Below are 20,748 nucleotides of genomic sequence, written 5' to 3'. Positions count from 1 at the left end.
TATCATTGCTTGCAAAAAATTCATGGGATCAATATTAGTCCAAAATGAGTGATCATAAAGTAAATTACAATTAGAGTATATATAATAATAATTTTAAAGTACCTGGAACCTTTTGTATCTTTAAGGGAAGCATTTCTTCGTCGCTCACCACGAATGTGGCCTACAATGTTCCCGTACTAGCAATATGAGAAGATCCAGGAAATGATGCTATGTTATCAGCAGTAGTAGCCTGTGGCACATCCTCATGTGCATCTCCTCCTGCAAAAAATGAATCCACTATGAAATGGCATTAGAATTCAAGAAAGAACGCTTGAAGGGAAATAAACACATGACAAAAGATAGAGAAAAAGAGGGATCTACCAACAGTGGGCGGGCCAATATGATGTGCACTAGAGGATGTCTGCATGCTACATGTTGCTGACATTGCAGTCGGCAATATAGGTGAGGGTGACCTCTGATGAGGCGACATCAACATTTGCACAGTAACATTGACAACACCTAAAGAATAATACATTAAATATATCAAACATTAAATATATGAAAAGTGAAAGAATTGTAAACAAGGATGAACCTTTATTTTGAAAATCGACAGTATCAAGTATGATGTGTTTTGGGTACTCAGAGTGATAAGCCAAGCAAGTGATAATACAAGAAAATCATCATCACTTGATCCTGCAACACCCTGATCATAGGAACGACTTTCATGAGGGCGGATAAATTGTTGTAAAAACAATATGTACATATTTTAGTTAATGACATAAAAGGAGAATAAAATATAAACCATTATTGAACTTTTGTTATAATTAAAGCTTTCATTACTGCTTACTTGCAAGTTTTCTACTGTCTTATACAATAATTCCACCCTCCGTCGTATCTCATCAGTGGTAGGATGTACGGCTGCCAAAGAAACAATCTCTTTTCTAATTTTTATAAGAGGCATTTTAAAGAATTTCACAAGGTCTTTGGGATCTTCAGGATCATCATTGCTTAACCCTAATGATTCCACATCCATAGAAAGGTGCTCAGGTACTACAACTCCCTTTCCCTTTCCCTGAACATCTATCTGTGTCAAGAATATCATTAACAATTACAAAATTAGTATAAATCACTAAAAAAAAGAACATAATAATGTAACAGTTTGCTTCTACCTAATTTGTACAATTACAATAAGGTTTACCTACTCGGTAGAAGTGTCGCAAGGTACATCTCTGTCTACGATATGTGATGGATCCATGTCGGCCTGTGACAAAGAAAAAATATAAAAAACATTAGCGAAAATACATCATACACAACATGAACAACATGAACTTTGTAGACAAAAAGAGTATTAAATAATAAAAAGATGTCATCAAAATCATTGTAAATTTTGTAATTCCTTACCTTTACTTTATGTAGACTATGTAGGATCCTCAACTAAATGGTCACATAAATAGTCACATAGCTAATAAACAATCCAATTTCCATAAATAAACATAGTTTAAAAATTGTCACATAAATAGTCACAACCCCTATCTCCATCTCCATATTAAAAGGTGCATCATGAATTAATTATGTAATGGAATTAGAATTCAAAACAAAATAAATTAATTATGTAAAAAAAATTCTATCAAGAAGTCAATATTCAATAGATAATATACTAATCACATTCCTCATACATTTCATTCCTCATCATCATGAACATCAAGGTCATCATCGCCATCATCATCATCATCATCATCATCATCATCATCATCATCATCATCATCATCATCATCATCATCATCATCATCAACGTCTTCGCCATCATCATCACCATCATCACTATCACTGTCATCATCATCATCATCATCATCATCATCATCATCATCATCACCATCATCACTATCACTGTCATCATCATCATCATCATCATCATCATCATCATCATCATCATCTTCTTCTTCTTCTTCTTCTTCTTCTTCTTCTTCTTCTTCGTCATCTTCTTCTTCTTCTTCTTCTTCTTCTTCATCATCATTGTGAAACTGTCGATCGTGATCATCATCCACTTCATCTTCTACTTCTTTGGTATCTTCTTCTTCCATCACATTATACTTTATCAGCCTTCCTCTTGGATCATGTCTAACAACAAATGACCAACCCGGTTTATGTGGAACCTCTGAGTAAAATACTTGCTCACATTGGCTTGGAAGAACATAGGGCTCATCCCCAACAGGTTCAAATGACCTTGTATTTAGCATTATAAAACCATTATCATGTTCAATAACAGTTCTATCAGGATCATTTTTATTCAATCGTAACCTGTACCATTTGACGACGAACAGAACTAATTTGAAGGAATTAAAGTCACACTCAAGTATATCATCCAAAATGCCATAGTATCAATTTTGAGACTGTTGAGGATGAATGTCATTTCTCGATGAAATATTTGTCACCTCAAAGACTGCAGTGATGCTAGAATCACAAGTTTTCTTCATTTCATCCAACTTTTTTATGCGAAATTTATGACCATTGCAGCACATAGTGCTGTGGTGTTTGACCTGCGATATGTCAAGCATGTAAAGTTTATTGCATTGTGAGTTGATAAACATATGGGTGATTAATAAATTTATACGTACCTATTTATCTCTTAAACCATATGCTAAATCAATTTCCCTTTTCGTAACATTGGAATCTCCATTACGATGTGCTTCTTTAACCAATGAAGCCACACCTTCCCATGTTAACGTGCATCCAGAATGTTGACAACGTTCAATCCATACCATCATCCAATCAAGATTGTTTGCAATATACAAATGTAGTGCATCCCACTCTTGACCAACTGTATAAAAAATAAATAGACGTCTTACAATCAATTTATTTTGAAGATTAAGAATTAATTAACTACGATAACATCGTATAATTACCTCTCACTTTCCTCAATCTACCTTTCCCCATCAAGTACTCCCCTTCAAATTTGTTAATGGTGTTGGGATCCCAAATGCGATCCACATGGATCTTTGCTGCAAACTTAGGAAGACATTCAGAAATGTACACCATAGTCTGGTATACCATATATCCCTCCACCATAGAACCCTCAGGATGTGCTCTTTGTCGAACCAAAGCTTTAAAAAATTTCAAGTGCCTCTCAACCATCCACATTGACCTAGTGTGTATAGGTCCACACAATTCAATCTCCTCAACTTGGTGTATGAGGTAGTGTTCTTGTGCATTGAAAAAAGATGGAGGTAGACACTTTTGCATTTCACACATTAAATGAAGAATTTTTCTCTTCCAATATTTTATATCATCTTTATGGATTTCTTTACATGACAACCACCTACAAGGTATTCAAGATGCAAAAAAAAATATTACATAAGAAGTAAAACAAATCGCAAATATAATATCTATACAACGAACTAAACAAATATCACTACTTACCTTATGTGTTTTCCAAGATCATATATGACTTGCTTGACATTATTGTCGAAGTCGTCTGAGAGAGATAGAGGTAGAACGTACTGCAACAATTATAAAATTAGCTTTTCATTTTTTTGTAACATAATGAAAAGTACACGTACGCTCAGTACTTAAATACATACTAAAAACACAAGAACATGAATTACCTTAATAAAGGTATGCCAATCATGCATTTTCATCCCTGGCCCAAATTCACTTTTCTTTGATATGAGATTGTTTATGTTCGCAGAAAATCATGTGGGAAATCAAATTTTTCGTATGACTTCTTTTATAGCATTGCTTTGCTGGTCCGTTAATAACCAAGGAAGCTCACTTATATTAATCTGGTCTCCATGGTTATTTGATTGAATGACATTTATCATTTCATGATTGGAATCCTGAATGTCACTACATATTTTGACAATTTTTTCTTTGTCACACCTTCCATCCAATATTTTCCATAATGTATCTATTATATTCTTTCCAATATGCATACTATCAAACAAATGAACAATTTGTAACTTCTTGTAGTAGGGCAACCTACTAAATTGTCGGGGATAACTTTTTATTCCCTTAGGAAGGTGGTCATTTATGCCTTCATGACCTTCATGATCATCAATCACATCATCAATAAACAAAACAAAATAGAAAAGATGTTTTATGACAAACCAATAGATGGAATGGCATTACCTTGATGATTAATTCTATTATATTCCAACTTCCACAGGTGAGGTGTCATTCTTTGTGGCTTTGATGTATTCTCTTCTTTCCCATTGAAAAGATGTTTTTCAGTATTTCAATACTTATGATTTTTGTGGAGAAAGTGCCTATACTCATCAAACACCTGCTTTCCTAAACTTTTTGAATGACGAGATTTCATCTTTGGACCACAAACAAGACATGCAAATTTTCCCTTTGTTTGAAGACCTACCAGATAATGTATAATTGGATTAAATATGATAATTTTTTGAATTATAATGTTCCTGCACAACTTAAACACTATAACATACCACAAAAATGTGTTAGCCCCGGGGCATCGTGTATTGTCCATAGAAGCATCACATGGAATTGAAATTGTCTTTGTCCGATTGGTCTAGAGATTTCATACATAGTGACACCATTCCATAACTCTAGCAACTTGTCGATAAGAGGCTCGATATACACATTCATATCTTTAAGTTGGTACTTACCTAATCGAATGAACAAAAACATTACATAATTATTATGACCATTTTACTGCAATATTTATAATTAAATTTAGATGACTATATTTAAATGATAAAATACCTGGAACAATCATTGCCAACATTATGTGTTCCCTCTTTATTGACATCCATGGAGGAATGTTATTGTTGATAACAAAAATGGGCCACACTAAGTAAATAGATCTCATCTCTCCAAATAGATTAACATCGTCCGCTGCCAATGAAATCCTAAGATTACGAGGTTCTTCTTTAAAGTGTGGCCACTTTTCCTCTATGTCCATAAATGTTGAACCATCCTAAGCATTCAAATAATGTCATCTTGACTTCTGTTGCATTCATGGTAATCCATAAATTGTGCCAAGCTAGTGCACTTGAATAATCGTTGCATACGTGGAATAATGGGAATATAACGAAGAACCTTGCGAGGAACCCTTTTTGTTGTTTGATCTATTCGATATCTACTGATATGACATTTAGGGCATTCAGTTCAAAATTCATGTTGTTTGTGATATATAATATGATCATTGGGACAAGTATCTATTGCTTGATACTCCATTCCAATATCTTTCATAATGGCAGATAATTCTTGGTATGAGCAAGGTAGAATATTTGATGGTGGTAACAAAAACTCACCTATCAATCTACAACAACAAAATATAATGTTATAATAAAGAATATTAATGGTACAACATGATTCATAGTTTATTATGATATATATGACATGCCTTAACATGCATGACATTGTTATGTTGGATAAACCAGTCATAACCTTCAAGTTCACCAACAACAATACAGCAAAGAGAAGAGTTGCTTGCAAGCCTTCATAAAGGGCTTCAGATACCTTCTCAAGTAGAGGGACATCATGAACAACATCAAGGTCATATTAATCATCATGATTAGCTACACGAGTACTAAATGAGTCATGGATCAATGTATTTGTACCATCATCTTCAATTGTGTTTTTTGGCTCATGATCGTCATCTTCCATGGGATCATTATCTTCAGCTTCAATATTCACACCTCCATGTTCGTCCACTTTGAAAACCATATTCTCAAGGTTGTGTTGATCCATACCATGTACTCTAGGATGCTTGACCTATATAAAATTGATATACATAAATAAACCGTGATCATGATCTCATCATCACGTGATTTATTATGTATATAAATTGTCAAAAAGATATAATGAAAAACTTACCAATGGATGATAATCATGTCCACCTTCAATGTGACCATCCAGCCTACAATGTTTCTTTGTTGTTTTGATTAGAAGTCTTCTAGTCTTTAACCCCTTACAAATTTTGCATGGACAATAACATTTTCCATCACCTTTTCTTTTCAAGTTAGACCATAATCTAGCAGTTGTCTCCTTATTTTGTTGTTCATTGATATTGTCTGACATGGTCTTTCTTCACAGGCAAGAAAATAGAAATTATTGTCTGACATGGTCTTTCCCTCAGGAGATGGCAGATCCTACTTCCATACTTTAATTCTATTTTCTCAAAGGACAATCTTAAAAATCCATGCATTGCAAACAACTTTTTACACCTTTGTTGGTTGTGGTGACGTCACAGAGAGTTTACATCAATAAATGAAGAACATGCCAATGCTTTTAATGCAGTAGTAGAAGTCTATCTCTTATTCAATATCTCTAGTGAAACCCCCATGATCTTTTGTTGTAGAATTTGTTATATTATAGAAAAGGTCTTGTCCTTTGTTGATGGGATATTCATCTACCTCAAGAAATAACCGTTCTTATCTCCAACAAGAAGTGGAACTAAATGAAGATCTAGCACCGTGAAATTAATCCTCAAAAGGATTACTATAGTTATTTTTGGTAGATAATGATCTGGGTAAAATACTAATGTGGCTTTATGAAACATTATGTACTAGCTTAGCATACTCTAACAACTTTGGTGTGACATGCTACATCCAATTAAGTCTCCATCGGTATCTCTATTGTGTTTACGGATTGGGATTCAATGAACTCTTTTTATACACAGATTTTGTACTTACTTGTCTTTCAATTGTATCCCTATTTCAAGAATTTCTTCTATCAACAAATCATTTGTTTTAAGTTGTACAAGTGGAAGCTTGAACATGTCTTCCATGATAGCCTTGTTGATACATTCAACACCATCTTGTGCAACAACTCTTTAGAACTCCATTTTTCCGAATTGAAGAGTGAGTAGTAGGGACAATCTAGGACACTTACAAAGGTTTTGCAAGAGAGATAAATAGACCTAAATATTATGGCTTAATAATGATCAATAGGTAAACAGATAAGAAACTCTCAATATCAAAATGACTTTCTCAATTGTCTTTACTAGAAATGGATAGATTTGCTAATAATGGCTTTATGACTATATGTCAACTTTAGACTCAATCCAAGAAGAGCTATAACTAATATGCGATATCTAGATTTATGATCTCTATAATATAACAATCTCATAATTATGTTTCCATGTATCTATACCACAACACAAACATCATGCTATTGTTCAGCCATAACAATTGATATCCTAATTATAGAATGTGAAATATGCACATAACTATGAATAAAGATTAAGAAAAACAAAGAAAGATGCTTATTGCAAACATAAATGAATAATGGACAAGAATTGAATTCATTGTAGATAGTTTTGAATATCAAATTCACTTATTTGTGTGCATTTAGTAACTCGTGTACTTGTGGCCAACCATTTATCTCTTTCATAAATTAAACACCTATTAATAACATTAAATGGCTGAGTAATTATGTTTTAGTTGAAATTGAAAATAAAATATTTTATTTCAGGACAACTCACACTATTCCCTATCATATTTTAGACTCTCGGTTTTGTTAGTAGTGGTTTGATGTCTTTGGAGCTGATCATTGCATTTCTTTAGTTACATTTGCCAGCCTACTCCCAGCCTATGCCAAAATGGGAGCTTTGGAATAGGGTATGGACATCTATCAAAGCATAAAAGATAGAGGAATTTTATCAGATGTTGCAACTGCACAAAATGGATTTGTTGAGAAGGCTTTAGAAACTTTCAAGAAAATGCAATCTGCAGGTGTAAAGCCAAATTCCATGACCATTGCTACTATCCTCCCTGCCTGTGCCAAAATGGGAGATTTGGAATAGGGTATGGACATTCATCGAAGCATAAAGGATAGAGAAATTTTGTCAGATGTTGTAGTTGTAACTTCCTTGGTAGACATGTATGCAAAATGTGGAAGCATAGACAAGGCATGTGAACTATTTGATAGAATGCCTGAAAGAAATGTTGTCTCGTGGACTGCAATGATTGTTGGATATGCACAAAATGGATTTATCGAAAAGGCTTTAGACACTTTCAAGAAAATGAAATTGGAAGGCATAAAGCCAAATTCCACAACCTTTGCCAGCATCCTCCCTACCTATGCAAAAATGGGAGCTTTGGAATAGGGTATGGACATCCATCAAAGCATAATGGATAGAGGAATTTTGTTAGGTGTTGTACTTGCAAATGCCCTACTTGACATGAATGTGAAATGTGGAAACATGGACAAGGCTCATGAATTGTTTGATACGATGCCGCAAAGAGATGTGATCTCATGTGAACAATCAACACACGCGTATACGAGAGGAAGGGATTGCTGATACAAAATCAAATGCTCACTCCTCAATCACAGTTCTATGGTTTTACGAGATTAAAATAGGACAATTAACCACCACATGTATATTTTTTGCAACATGAAATTAAAAACTAGGGTAATTTGAATCTACCTCTTGCATGGGATTATCTTTGACGCAGGTTTGATGTTCTTGGGGGTTGAAATCGCCACGGACGCCTATGCGGGTTTGCAGTTTACAAATGAATTCCCCACCTCTTTTTTTATTTTGTAATGGTCGCTGTCGTCAGAATTATGATGAACTCGAGCACTTTTTTGTAAAAAAGAAAATTCTCATTGCTAATGCCTTCTCCGTCGAAACCAAATGGGTAATTTCTGTCAGAATTATGACGAATGCAGGCATTTTTTTCAAAAAAAATTAAATTTGGCCACAATATACCTTCTCTATTGGAAACCTCAGCCGAAAATCTAGTCCAAATGTATTAGTGAAATGGTGGGACCCTTATATTATATTTTGTCTAAATACATGGAATTTGATTGGACTCCAGCATGTCATGAAGCTTTCCTGAAGCTCAAAACAACATTGACACTAGCACTAGTCCTCAAGGGTCTGAATTGGTCATTACCTTTCCATATTCACATAGATGCATCAGACTATGCTATAGGAGCAATTTTGGGACATAATTGGATAATTTAGAGAATGTAATTTATTTTATTAGCAAAAATTTGCAGGGACCTGAGCTTAATTATACTGTCATGGAAAAGGAAATGTTGCCAGCCATATATGCACTTAACAAGTTTAGGTATTATATAATAGGATATCAAATATTTATTCCCACTGATCATACAACAATACAATATCTCATGAACAAGTATTCCATTACAGGAACATTGGCCAGATGGTTACTGTTGATGCAAGAATTTGAAATTACAATTATTGACAAACTAGGGAAAGTCAATGTAGTTGTAGATTACCTTTCTAGGCTCCAACTATAGGACAATCCTATAGCAATAACTGACTCATTTCTTGATGAACACTTATTCTTGATAAATGTTCAGACCCCATGGTATGTTGATATTGTAAATTATTTAGCTGCTAATAAGTTTCCTTCTCACTTTTCTCCCAAGGAAAGAAGACTGTTAGTTGAGAAAAGTTTCAATTTCTCTTGGATTGATGATTGTCTATTCTACATGGGACCTGATCAAATCCTAAGAAGGTGTGTCCGAGAGGATGAAACTTAAAATATTCTTCATGCATGTCATGATGAGCTATGTGGAGAGCATTTTGGAGCTAAGAGAACAACAATCAAAATTATTAATGCAGGGTACTATTGGCCAACTTTACATAAAGATGAAGCTAAATACACTATAAAATGTGATAGATGTTAGAGAATGGGTAGGCCTACCAGATCTAATGAAATGCCATTGTATCCCCAAATACTAGTTACAAAATTTGACAAGTGGGGATTGGATTTTGTAGGGCCAATTGACCCCCCTTCCAATGGGAAATCCTATATTCTAGTATGCACTGATTATGTTACAAAATAGGTAGAAGCAAAAGCAATGAAACATGATAGAGATAACAAGGTAGCTGAGTTTCTCTATGAGGAAATATTTACAAGATATAGAGTGCCCAGAGAAATTGTTACAAATCAAGGAGCACAATTTACTTCCACATTAATCACATCCTTGGTTAATGAATATAATATCAGGCATAGGAAGTTCACTCCATACCATCCTCAAGCAAATGGTCAAGTAGAGGTGACTAACGGGGAACTAGAGGCTATTCTCACAAAGATAGTAGCTCTCCATAAGAAATACTGGTCAAGCAGACTGCCAAAAGCCATTTGGGCGTACAAAACTACATGAAAAACAACTATTGGTTTTACACCTTTTGAAATGGTGTATGGAAAGCTAGTAATGCTTCGCATTGAGTTTAAACACAAAACTCTTAGGATAGCTCTACAACTGAATATGAATATATCTAAAGCACACAGAGCTCGAATCATGCAACTCAATGCCCTAGATGAAATAAGGAAACTGGCTCTTCAACATACAGAGTTTGTTCAAAATCAATTTATTAGATGGCATGATAAATACATTAAGGAAAGGAAATTCAAATTTAGAGATTGGGCACTTTTATATGATTCAAGGTATAAAGATATAATGGGGAGGTTGTAGACTCGTTGGCTAGGTCCATATGAAATTGTTGAAGTTTTCCAAAATGGAGCAGTTCAGTTAGCAACCATAGATCCTATTAAATTTAAACTTCTGGTGAATGGTCACAAATTGTGTCTTTATCACAAAACTGCCACAAAAGAAGACTTCTTGCAGTAGTTCAACATCCGACCACCTGCCACAGTTCCTACAACTTTTGCAGGGGGACTTCCCGTCCCAAAGTCCTAGATCACTCTTTGCATGCAGCCATAATAAATATTTCCACATTTTGTAGGAATACCATTCTCCATTAATAAATTATCTAAATTCACATCGTCCCATCTCATATATTTTTCTACCACATCACCCACTTCACTTCACCCCCACCTCATATTATGATTTATGACCGTTTTGTTGCAGCATTAATTCACATGATTGCAAGTACATATGTTATCTATTTTTCTTTAATCATGCATTTATTTATCCATTATGATGATTATCATGTGTGATTCACATAATTTGTCTATCCATTATGACGATTATCATGTGTGATTCACATAATTGCTTTATGTGGATTGCATTGTTTTATGGTAAAATGATTTGTATGATGTCAATTGTATGCAAAGTGATTTATTTGTATTCTTATTTATGTATTTAATATTTTATGAGGCTATTGGGAAATACTAATGTGTAATTCAGATGCGCAGGAAAATTATCCATGTGACCATGGAAACATTATGGAGAACCAAACCTAGACCTATGTACGTTCGTAAAACCAGGGGTTGTCTATTTGGAGAGACAACACCTCGTATGTATCATATTTTATTCATGAAGTAAATATTGCATGTGTGATAAATTGTATTTATCAATTTGTTTAAATCCGACAAGAGACAATTTCCATGTATAATTATGTAATATATTTTATTGTGTCACTTGACACATGTGTTGATTAGTGTCTTGATTTTGACTTGTCTCTTGGAAGGAGATTATTTCAACCAAAACCCTTTTCAAATATTTGAGTGTGGTCCCAAATTTGCCTTAGGTAGAGAGTCTTTGGAGTGGTCAACTCAGGTTTGACCCGTAGGTTAACTTCAAATGGGTTTCTAAGAGGTCAAATGGACTCCTAGGGTTAGTTTAGGGGTCTTTTCAAAGGTCCATAGGTTATACCTATGGGTTAGGGGTATTTTTAAACATGTGACTACTCCCATGTGACTATTTAGTCACCTCAAAAATTGGTTTTCCCAAGATGAGCGAAAATCCAACTTGGAAGGTTCCTCCTAGGATAGATAACCTTCCTTTCTTGTGTTAGTTTCTCTTCCCCACCTTCTCTTACCTTTTCTCTTTCTAGTTTTAGAAACTTGTAAGATGTTGGGAAGACCAACCAATGGGAACTCTCACTCTATCCAAGGGGTTAGGAAGAGTGAGAGAAGCCTTCTTAGGCAAGGATTAGGGACTTAGAGAGTAATAACCCACTCTCCATCTTTGGAGATCTTGAAAATTTGAAAAGAATGGTTTTATGATAGAATTTTGGCTAAGTGTTGGAGAAAAGAATTGTGGAATTGGGTTGCTCTTCCTCAAGCTAGTTCTAGTAAACCTTTGGGCAGATTTAAGGTTGGTCCATCTTCTTCATTGCATAATGATTATTTATTTTTAAAAGATTGCTTGCATGTAAATGTTGTTTTCTTTGTATTTCCTTTGTGAAAGTATTATGTGCTCTTCCTCTTATTCTTTTTATGCATTTTCTTGTGTTTTGGGAGTATCCAAGGCCTTCTACCCTTGGGAGGGGAGATTGGTCTTGGGGGTGGAAGGAGTTTTATAGCCTTTGAGTGAGAGGCTCTCATTATGAGAGTGATCTCAAGGGTTTGTTATGTGCCCCTTGCTGCATAGCCTTGTTTATGCATTCGGGGGTCATAAGGGGAGAAAGTATGGCATGAATGCCTTGGGGGTCATAAGGATGTTTGGGTTAAGATGGATTTATGTTGTATTTGTTGGTTTTCATGAGATGGCTTGTGATCTACCATTCTTGCAGTTCTCTTCAAGGTATTTGGTCCACTTCCACCCTTGTAAAAATCACATTATGTGATGAAGTTTAGCCTTGGATGGGAAAGTGTTTGTTGAGTTTTGTTTTCCTTGCTTGTTTGAGTTTGCTTGTGTGTATCCCGTCTAGAACTTGGTTCTCCAAGCTCGGGGGTGGCTTCTAGTAAGCCTAGGCTGGGAGGTGAGCTCTCCATGGTCATAGCCTTAAAGTTTGTTTTGCAGGATTGCTTGGAATAAAAATTAAAAAAAGAGAAAGCTAGGAGTTGTTGATTTTACTTAAGTTGCAGAAAAAGAATAAGAGATGTGATATTATATTTTTAGTTTGCAGAAATGTAAATGAGGAGCTTCATGTTGTAATTATTTTGTAAAAAGAAATGTATTGTTTTATTTAAGTCCTCATTTATTAGGAATGAGAGACTAGTTGGGTATTTCACCCATTTGTAAAAGTTGACATATTATATTCAGATTATTCTTGAAGCAATGCAACTTTTTAAGTTGAAATTTGCAATAATGGATAATTGTGTATTAGAGGAATAAAAGTTTCTGCATTTCCTTTTAATATTCTAAGTGTTTTCTAGAGTTTATTATGTTGTTGTCTTTTATTTATCTCTGTCATTTATTCAAAAACAAAAACAGAAAGTATGATGGAAGTATTTAGGGAGTAGGAAAGCAGAAAAGTTATTAAAATAAAAATAACTATTTAGTCCTAGTTATTTATTTATTTCAAAAGCAAATATGGTTAAATAGACTTTAGATAAATGTCAATTTTGCATTGTACAAAATGAAAATGTATTGAAGTGTTTTCTAGACTATTTAGCTGCTACTGTAATTTTAATTATTTCTGTTATTTATCTATTTCAAAAAGAAATGTAGTTGGTTTTAGATGCTTGTATTTAAAAACCTAAAGTAATCATCTATTTGTCTTAGTGTCTTATACTTAAGAAAGGAAATAAATCAATGTTAAATAGTGCAGTCATTTTCTAAAAAGAAATGAAAATACCCCTTTATATCTTTAGTTTATGCTCACAAATTAATAGTCATTCTAAGAGATAGTTTTAATCTTGCATATAACTTGAAGTTGTTGATTTAATGATATCTAAAGAAAATTAAGTTGTAGCCGAAATACATGTATAGTAGGAAGCAAACAAATCTTGCATTTAACTTGATCTTGTTTATTTAAATATATCCTATCCTTATCTTTGGAAGAGCAAATTTAATCATAGAAATAGATATGTCTACTATGTATAGCTCATCCCTATTGTCTTATATTTTCATCAAGACTGTGGTATTCAATTTTAAAAAAATAAATAAATAAAAGAATGAATAACTACTTATTTACATTAAAGTATAAATACATAAAAGATAAATGAGAATTCTAGAATTTATGGAAATAAATAGTTTGTTGTAAAATGATAAATGTATAAATATATTCTAATGTTTTTTTTTTCAATAAAAGTGGCATAGCCACTAAACTTTATTATTAATTTTTTAGATAATTTTTACAACAGGTTCAAAATGCATACCGGCAGGAAAGAACCCACAAGAAAACCTCTGGTTGTCACCTTAAGAAAAGAAACTAAACTACTCTTACAAAATAGTTGGATCTCGATGATTTGAAATCTCACCCATACCCATATAATTGCCCTATTAATAGAGATCCCATAGGACATATACCTCAACTGATTATATACTCAGTTGGTTACAAAATGAAGGACTGAACACCAAAATAGTTTCGTTAAGAAGATCTAGGAGCCCATCAGCTATTATCAGCAGCAAGATACAAAATGTGGAAAATAATGCAGAGCCACCAAGAAGACCATAAATTTGAACCAAAGGGGAGCCGAAACTGAAATAGACCAAATATATCCAACTCCAAAAATTTGAGTCAATGAGAACTACCCAAAAAACCATCCCATAATAAGCCTGCAAAAAAGTGAGAGATACTTGCAAAAAATGTGAAATCAGTTAGTCATAAACCAATTACTCGAGCTTTCCTCCGAAGGAGTAGGTAGAGAATCATAAGGAACAAGAGACTGTATAGGGACCACAGGGAGGGTAGTAGCAGATGAAACAAAACAGAAATTAATCAGAGCATGAAGGCCAATTAACACATCCCATGCCCTGACCAAAACCTGGGGAGAGATAAAACCATGCAAACTCTCCATAGCTTTTAGTGCTTCATCAATAGTGTCACAAATTAGACCCATTCTAATTTCAAAAATTAATTCTCCACAGTAATCATCTTCCAAAAGAATTTGAACAGAAAGGAAACCCCCATAAGGAAGAGTACCCATATCAAAATTATAACTATCCAAAGCTGACCCAAGATGATGCATATCAAGCATTGGAGGAGCCACAAATTTTGATGCAATAAGTTGGACCAGAGTCTTATCCCATAGAAGATCATAACATGTAATAAAAAAATGAGACAAAACTTCTGAAGAAGAGATAAAAAAAGGAGAGAACAACCAATGATTACCCACCACCCTGCGAATTTCAAACTCCAACTCTAGATTATGCAGAGCAAAAACTCTCCCAAGCTTTTCAGAATCATAACCATAATTATCGACAATGTCTACCTCTGAAGTAATTAATAAAACATGATAAATCAGAAGAGTATTAGTCATGAGAGATAGTTACCTTTCCCACAGAGAGAAATACTCCTCAAGTTACCTTCGACGCAGATAAACAAAAACATACTGCACCAAAAATCAATATATAGCCGAAGCAAAAAAGCAAGTAAAACCTAAGTTAATTTGCCACCTTGCACAATAATGAATGATCCATTCATGTGAAAAGCAAAGAAACAAGAAAAAAAATTCCAAGTGATGCATCCCATCCGATCAATTTAAACCAAAAATCCTATAATATTTAACCGTCTTTCATAATAATGAATGATCCGCTCATGTGAAAAACCAACTATCCAAAAAATCATTTTAAGAGATGCATCTCAGGTGAGCCACAATAAGTTAACAACTAAATAATGATTAAACCTCATTATCACCTCTATGAGTAGTACCAAAATATTACCACCGAAGCCTAAAAATAGTACAACAATAATCATTGTATGAAAGGGCAGAGCACGTCACATTTATCGATCCATAAAATGAATACCCCTTGTGTGAGAACAACTTGATAAAGCTTTGAGAGAAAACAATAAACAAATCAAGCCGCCACTCTCAAAAACTTTAGAAGTAAAAAGAACAAACCAAGCCGTTACTCTAAAAGCCAATAAACATAGTCACCCTTATTGCTTATGATAGCTCGCAACCAAACTATATATATGATAACAAATTCCCACATACAGAGTCAAATTACCAGCTAAACATAAACAATAAACATGCCTATCCTGACTAGCAATAGAGAGTCAACTTTTCAAAAAATAGAGACCAAGAAAACCTCTTGTAATTGCAAGTATTCCAAAACTAAAACAGGAATTTCAACAGAGCTTACAACACGAAGAATAGCATTACTGTCAATAGCAAGATTAGCCAAAAAAACTGCTACTCTATTTATCTCTCTATAACAATGAGTAATGAAGAAAGAATCAAAGAATTCCAATTGCTGGAGAATAATATCAAGAAGATATTGCAATTGATAACAATGAGAGTTACTTTTAACACACTTTGAATGATCACCAATGAATCCCCTTCAATAATGAGGTCTTTAATTCCTAGGGAAATAGCCAATTCCAGACCCAAAGACAAAGCCTTAAATTCAACAAAGTTATTAGACTGAATACCAATTGCATGACACCTAGCATGAATAATAAGAGTGTGATGGTCAAAAATCACCATACCTACCCTGGCCAAACTAGGATTTCCGTGAGAGGCACCATCAAAGTTCAACTTAAACTTACCAAGAGGAGGTGGTTTCCAAGAGGCCAACTTTCTTTTTTTTAAAGCATCTCCCTTTTTCAAAATTGATCCATGAGAGGGAAGGGCAGATAACATGCTCCAAAATCTAGTCACCCTACTATCCCAATGTGAAAAAGAAGTGATATTTTCCAAGTTACTGCTTATATGAGACAAAGCAACCTCAGAGATGGATGATTCAATTTTCAGTAAGACCTCTAGAAGGGAAGAGCTAGTGTTTCTAAAGATCCTACTATTACGGTCTAACTAAATATTCCAAATTAAAATAGATGGAGAAATAACCCATAAACACGCATAAAAGGATGAAGTAAACAAAAGTGGCCAATAACTAAAGAAGGTAATTAGATCTTTCCCCATAACAAATGCCAAATTCAATTTATCAAACAACCACTGCCAACATTGATATGTAAAGTCACAATGTAAAAAAAGATGGGAAGAGGATTCCAAGTTTTTATGACATAACACACATGTGAAGGCAACAATGATACCCAGCCTATCCTATCTCATACCTGTAAGAACCCTATCTTGAACCGCCAACCAGGCAAAAGCACCAACTTTTGGCAAATAGGCCGAATGCCAGAAAATATTATAAGGCCAAGAAGGGAGATCATTATTTTTCATAACGGAATTATAACCATCCCTCATCATATATTTGCTAGAAATATTCTTAGTCCAAACTAGTTCATCCTCATCATCAGAGAGAATAACCACCCTCTCACTCAGGAACTTGGTATACTACAATTTCAGATCATGGTCAATAACCAAAAAGTCAATCGACTTCCATTTAGACAACCTCACATTTCCACTATATATTATGTCAAAGTGATCTACCACAGAGGTTCCCCAAAGGGAAGAAAGAATGGATATCAAGGGAGACCAATTCCTTAGATTTTGTAATGGAGGGTGACCATTCCACCTTTCTTCCCAAAATCTAACCGTTGTGCCTTTATGGACAATCCAAAAGAGATTAGGCAAAATAATAGATCTGCATTTACATATGAAGTTCCACATAACTGATCCTAAAGTTAAATTAGAAATCTAAAAAATATACTCCCTAGGACCATTATTAAGATATTTAGCAAACATAATTTGGGCCCATAAAGAATTGGACTTCTCATACAAATTCCAAACCAATTTAGCCCCCAAAGCCAAATTTTGCTTTTCCAGATTTCCTTCTAGGTCCTTTGGTAAACAAACTTTATCCCAGGCCACCAGAGGAAGTTTTTTCCTCCCATCTTTATTGCTACTCCAAAGAAAAGACCGTAGAGTATCCTGTAAGCTTACCAACACATCCTTTGGAGATCTTAATACTGACATAAGATAAATAGGAACTCCATTTAGCACAGACTTAATGAGAATAATTTTCCCAGCTAGACTCAACCACCTGTGGTTCCAAGAAAGAATTCTCTTTGAGATGGCCGAAATGATTTTATCCCAAAAGCTTAAATTATCCTATTTAATAAAGAAAGGTATACCCAAATAAGTACATGGAAGTATGCTAGGCTCAAAACCCCAAAAAGACAATAATCTAGATTGGATTAATTGCAGGGTGTTAAGAAAGAAGATTTTTGACTTCTCAGAATTTAATTTATGTCCTAAAAAAGAGGAATAATTCTGTATAACTTCTTTAATTACTAAAGCTTCCTGCATAGAGGCCTGACCAAATAACAAGGTATCATCTGCAAATAGACAGTGTGATATAGATCCTGATACTCTCAGGATTTTCACCCCTAACCAAAGGTCTTTCAATTTCGCAGCCTTAATAGCCCAGCTAAAAGACTCAGCTAGAAGTATAAACAGAAATGGGGAAAGAGGATCTCCCCATCTTAAACTTCTAGAGGAGGAAAAAAAGCCACATGGGGAACCATTAATTATAAATGAGAACCTTGTAGAAGAGATATAAGCAATAATCCATTTTATCCAAGTACTAGAAAAGCCTAATCTTTCCAAAACAAGACCTAAAGCCCTCCATTCCACTCTATCATAAGCCTTCATCATGTCAACCTTTAAGATCATGGTCAGGGATCTCTAAAGGGAGATAGAATGTAAAACCTCATGAGCCACAATATCTCCCTCTGGCATCTCCCTGTTTGGTACAAAACCACCTTGTTCTACTGAAATTAGTTTAGGAAGGATTTTGGATAGCCGAATGGATATTGCCTTAGTGAAAATCTTATATAAAGTATTACATAGAGCAATAGGACGGAAATCAGCAAAATATTTAACAATCTCCTTTTTAGGAATAATAGAAACCATCGTGGTATTAAGTTCCTTCAAAATTGACTTGTTTCTCCTACTTTCTTCAAGAGCTAGGAGCAGATCTTTACCCATAAAATCCCAACATTTCTGAAAAAATAAAGGAGTGAACCCATCTGGGCCCAGAGCCTTATCAAGACTCATAGCAAAAACTGCCAATCTAACCTCTTCAAGGGAAAAAGGAGACATAAACATCATGTTATCCTTAGACAAAACTAAAGATGGTATATCAGAAATGAAATCATTTTGAAAATTACCGCCTTCAGAAGATAACAGTTCCTTGAAAAAACTTACTACCTCTATAGCAATCTCCTCAGGCTCTGTAAGCAAATTCCCTGAAGAATCTTCTATACAAGAGATCCTATTCCTACTCCTTTTTAATTTAGTAGAAGAGTGAAAAAACTTGGTATTTCTATCCCCATCAGACAACCATACCTCTCTAGGCTTTTGTCTCCAAAAGATCTCTTCCCTAGCCAGAATCTCTTCAAGTTCTATCTTTAAAGACTTTAACTCATCAAAAACTAGGGGAACCATACCATGATCAAGCACATGCTTATTAAGGGTTTCAATCATATCCTGAATTCTTTGTTTTTCATGAAAAATGTTTTAAAATTTTGAAATATTCCATTCTTTAATGTTCAATTTTAAGAACTTTATCTTATTGACAAGCTGGAACATGTGAGACCCTGAACAGAAGGGAGCGGACTCCCACCAATTTCTTAGGAGAGGTAAGAAGGAGGCATCCCTGAACCACATAGGTTCAAATTTGAAAGGAGACCGAAAGGGAGCTTTGTCTTCCAAAATACAAAGAGAAATTGGAAAATGATCAGATCCTGACATAGGCAAAATGGAGGAAAAAAATTCAAGGTCCGACTACAACCAATTTTCTGAAAGTAAGAACTGATCTAATCTTTCTGCTATTTGTGAGAAATCTTTTCTCATATTTGTCCAAGTAAAAATCCCATTTTGAGATTTGCAATCAAAAAGACCCAAATGTAGGATGAAATTCCTAAAATCCTCCATGATTCTTTTGTTTGGAAAAATCCCTCCACTTTTTTCACTAGGATCCAATATAGCATTAAAGTCTCCTCCAAAAACAACAAGGGGCCCCTGTCTCAAAGGAGAAGCCACCCTACTCAAGTCCCTCCATAACTTCTTTTTTCCTTGAATCCCAAAGGGAGCATAAATATTGAACAGCTAGACCTTAACCTTAGAAACCTTACTAGTAACCAAGAACAACATCCAATGAACTGCCGAAGACACCAATTGTACCTCAACATTATAAGCATTCCATAATAAAGCTAAACCCCCAAAAGCACCATTAGAAGAACAAGAGAGAGAGTTCCATTTTTTCCAAGATGTAAAAAGCACACTAGGAGACTCTTCAGACAATTTTGTTTCTTGAAGCATAACCAAATCAAACTTGATTAAATCCAATTGCAACTTAATCAAACGTCTCTTGTTAGGGGCATTTAAGCCCCTAACATTCTAGGATATAAGTTTCATTTCTCTCAAGGGGAGGTGGAAACTCCCCTCTTCTTAGTATCTGGAGACTTAGTAAAGTCTCCAAAGCACTTCTGTAGGTTCTTTTTAATAGCCCCAGACCTAGTCACAGGAGGACTAGACAATTGAAGCTTATCCTTCTTTTGACTACCTAAGGAGAGCGACATCTTCCTCTTATCAAACCCAGGGGAAAGGGATAGAGTCTTCTGTATCCCAGTAGCAACTTCTAACTTAGTTCAAGAAACTTTAGGAGGCCTACCTCTTCTTGGTGAACCAAAAGGAGGGGACAAAACCAAAGTGGTTTGAATAATTCGAAAGTCCTTATCATTATGTGGTGGGGAAATTAGCTTGTCGGTCAATCCCACATCTTTAGTATCCAAAATGTCAAAAGGATTTGAAGTTGTAACAATAGGAAGAGAGGACTTAATTTCACCTAAATCACTATCAATAGAGAAAATAACTCTATCTGCCACCTCCATCCCTCCATGGAGGGCATGATTATTCAGTAGCTCATTCACCTATTGTACTAGCTCTATATCAGGCACAACTACTTCAAATAACTCATTAAAGCCTAGATTTGATTCCTTATCTAATGTTTGTGGACCGAGATCAGAAGTATTAGAGGCTAAAAGTTTGATTTGAGAAATTAAGGCCATATCAGATGGAATCTCATCTTAAGAAGCCTTTCCAAAATTACCCCTTT

This window comes from Cryptomeria japonica, chromosome 10 (genome assembly GCF_030272615.1).
Source record: "Cryptomeria japonica chromosome 10, Sugi_1.0, whole genome shotgun sequence".
NCBI classification, from domain to species: Eukaryota; Viridiplantae; Streptophyta; class Pinopsida; order Cupressales; family Cupressaceae; genus Cryptomeria; species Cryptomeria japonica.
Note: the sequence above shows the minus strand (reverse complement) of the source record.